The sequence below is a fragment of the Homarus americanus genome, unplaced genomic scaffold, assembly GCF_018991925.1.
Source record: "Homarus americanus isolate GMGI-L3 unplaced genomic scaffold, GMGI_Hamer_2.0 scaffold45500, whole genome shotgun sequence".
Classification (NCBI taxonomy): domain Eukaryota; kingdom Metazoa; phylum Arthropoda; class Malacostraca; order Decapoda; family Nephropidae; genus Homarus; species Homarus americanus.
In genome coordinates this window covers 3,891-7,780 of record NW_024728957.1, presented here as the reverse complement: position 1 = coordinate 7,780, position 3,890 = coordinate 3,891, and positions in this window count along the sequence as shown.

Below are 3,890 nucleotides of genomic sequence, written 5' to 3'. Positions count from 1 at the left end.
ACTTTTTTATACTCGACCAGAGGACTTTGTTATACTCGATAAGGGGACTTTGTTATACTCAACCTGAGGACTTTGTTATACTCGATTAGGGGACTTTGTTATACTCAATCAGGGGACTTGTTATACCTGATTAGGGGCCTTTGTTTTACTCGATGAGGGGACTTTTTTATACTTTCGATCACGGGGCTTTGTTATACTCGACGGGGACTTTGTTATACTCCGAGCAGGGGGCTTTGTTATTCTCGATCAGGGGACTTTGTTATACTCGATCAGGAGGCTTTGTTATACCCGATGAGGGGACTTTGCTATACTCAACCAGGGGACTTTGTTATACTCGATCAGGGGACATTGTTATACTTGACCAGGGGATTTTTTTATACTTGACCAATGGCCTTTGTTATACTCGATCAGGGGACTTTTTTATACTCGACCAGAGGACTTTGTTATACTCGATCAGTGGATATGTTATACTCGATCAGAGGACTTTGTTATACCCGATCAGCGGACTTTGCTATACTCGACCAGGGGACTTTGTTATACTCGATCAGGGAACTTTGTTATACTCAATGAGGGACCTTTATTATACTCGATCAGGGGATTTTTGTTATACTCGATCAGAGACTTTGTTATACTCGACCAGGGGCCTTTGTTTTATTCGATCACTGGACTTTGTTATACTCAATAAGGGGACTTTGTTAGATTCGAACAGGGGACTTTGTTATACTCGACCAGGGGACTTTGAAATACTGGATTAGGCGGCTTTGTTATACTCGATCACGGTCATTTGTTATACTAGATCAGGGGACTTTGTTATGCTCGACCAGGGGACTTTGTTATACTCGATCAAGGGACTTTGTTATACTCGACCAGGGGACTTTTTTATTCTTGACCAATGGACTTTGTTATACTCGATGAGGGGCCTTTGTTATACTCGATCTGGGGACTTTGTTATACTCGAGAAGGGGACTTTTTTATACTCGACCAGGGGACTTTTTTATATTTGACCAATGGACTTTGTTATACTCCATTAGGGGCCTTTGTTATACTCGAGAAGGGGACTTTGTTATACTCGATCAGGGGACTTTTTTATACTCGACCAGAGGCCTTTGTTATACTCGATCAGGGGACTTTGTTATACTCGACCAGGGGAGTTTTCTATACTTGACCAATGGACTTTGTTATACTCAATGAGGGGCCTTTGTTATACTCGATCAGGGGATTTTTGTTATACTCGATCAGGGACTTTGTTATACTCGACCAGGGGCCTTTGTTTTACTCGATCACTAGACTTTGTTATACTCAATAAGGCAACTTTGTTAGATTCGAACAGGGGACTTTGTTATACTCGACCAGGGGACTTTGAAATACTCGATTAGGCGGCTTTGTTATTCTCGATCACGGGCATTTGTTATACTAGATCAGGGGACTTTGTTATACTCGACCAGGGGACTTTTTTATATTTGACCAATGAACTTTGTTATACTCGATTAGGGGACTTTGTTATCCTCTATCAGGGGACTTTTTTATACTCGACCAGAGGACTTTGTTATACTCGATCACGAGATATGTTATACTCGATCAGGGGACTTTGTTATACTCAACCAGAGGACTTTATTATACTCGATTAGGGGACTTTGTTATACTCCACCAGGGACTTTGTCATACTCGATTAGGGGATATGTCATACTCGATCATGGGACTTTGTTATACTCGGTTCAGGGGACTTTGTGTTACTCGATCAGGGCCCTTTGTTTTACTCGACCAGATGACTTTGTTGTAATCGATCAGGGAACTTTGTTATGCACGATCTGGGGACTTTGTTATACTGGGCCAGGAGACGTTCTTATACTCGATCAGGGGATATGTTATAAACGATCAGGGGACTTTGTTATACTGGACCAGGGGATTTTGTTATATTCGATCAAGGGTCTTTGTTATACTCGATCTGGGGACTTTGTTATACTCGTCCAGGGGGCTTTGTTATAGTAGGATCACTGGACTTTGTTATAGTAGGATCACTGGACTTTGTTATACTCGATCTGGGGACTTTGTTATACTCGATCTGGGGACTTTGTTATACTCGATCAGGGTACTTTGTTATACTGGGCCAGGCGACATTTTTATACTCGATCAGGGGACTTTGTTATACTAGTATCAGGGGACTTTGTTATGCTCGACCAGGGGACTTTGTTATACTCGACCAGAGGCCTTTGTTATACACGGTCAGGGACTTTGTTATAATCGATCAGGGGACTTTGTTATGCTCGAACTGGGGACTTTGTTATACTGGGCCATGGGACTTTGTTATACTCGATCAGGGGACTTTGTTATACTCGATCAGGGGACTTTGTTATTCTCGTCCAGGGGGCTTTGTTATACTCGATCAGGGGACTTTGTTATAGTCGATCACGGGACTTTGTCTTACTCGATCAGGGCCCTTTGCTATACTCGACCAGGGGACTTTATTATGTTCGATCAGGGGACGTTGTTATGCTCGATATGGGGACATTGTTATACTGGGCCAGGGGGCTTTTTTATACTCGATCAGCGGACTTTGTTATACTGGTTAAGGGGACTTTTTTATTCTCGATCAGGGGACTTTGTTATACTCAATCAGGGGACTTTTGTTATACTCGATCAGGGACTTTGTTATACTCGACCAGGGGCCTTTGTTGTACTCGATGAGGGGCCTTTCTTATACTCGATTAGGGGCATTTTTGGACTCGATCAGGCGCCTTTGTACCCTCCGATTAAGCGGCTTTGTTATACTCGATCAGGGGACTTTGTTGTACTCGATGAGGGCCTTTGTTATATACTCGATCAAAGGAGACTTTGTTATATGCTCGATCAGGGACTTTCGTTATACTCGACCAGGGGACTTTTATACTTGACCAATGGACTGTTATACTCACTGGGGGCCTTCCATTATACTCGATCTGGGAGACTTGCTATTTATACTGGGCCATGGGACTTTGATATACTCGATCAGGACTTTGTTATATACTCGATCAGGGACTTTCATTTATACTCGTCCATGGGGCTTTGTTATACTCGATCAGGGGACTTTGTTATAGTCGATTAGGGGACTTTGTCTTACTCGATCAGGGCCCTTTGCTATACTCGACCAGGGGACTTTATTATATTCGATCAGGGGACGTTGCTATGCTCGATATGGGGACATTGTTATACTGGGCCAGGGGACTTTTTTATACTCGATCAGCGGACTTTGTTATACTGGTTAAGGGGACTTTTTTATTCTCGATCAGGGGACTTTGTTATACTCGATCAGGGGACTTTTGTTATACTCGATCAGGGACTTTGTTATACTCGACCAGGGGCCTTTGTTGTACTCGATGAGGGGCCTTTCTTATACTCGATTAGGGGCATTTGTTATACTAAATCAGGGGACTTTGTTATACTCGATTAGGAGCCGTTTTTAGACTCGATCAGGCGCCTTTGTTATACTCGATTAGGATGCTTTGTTATACTCGATGAGGGGACTTTGTTGTACTCGATGAGAGGCGTTTCTTATACTCGATCAGGGGCATTTGTTATACTAGATCAGGGGACTTTGTTATACTCGATTAGGGGCCTTTTTTGGACTCGATGAGGGGCCTTTGTTATACTCGATCAGGAGACTTTGTTATACTCGATCAGGGGACTTTGTTATACTCGACCAGGGGACTTTTTTATACTTGACCAATGGACTTTGTTATACTCACTGAGGGGCCTTTGTTATACGCGATCTGGGGACTTTGTTATACTCGGGAAGGGGTTGTTATACTCGATCAGGGGACTTGTTTATATAGGCCCAGAGGACTTTGTTTATACTCGATCAGGGACTTTGTTAGACCTGAGCCAGGGACTTTTTCATATTTGAACAATGGACT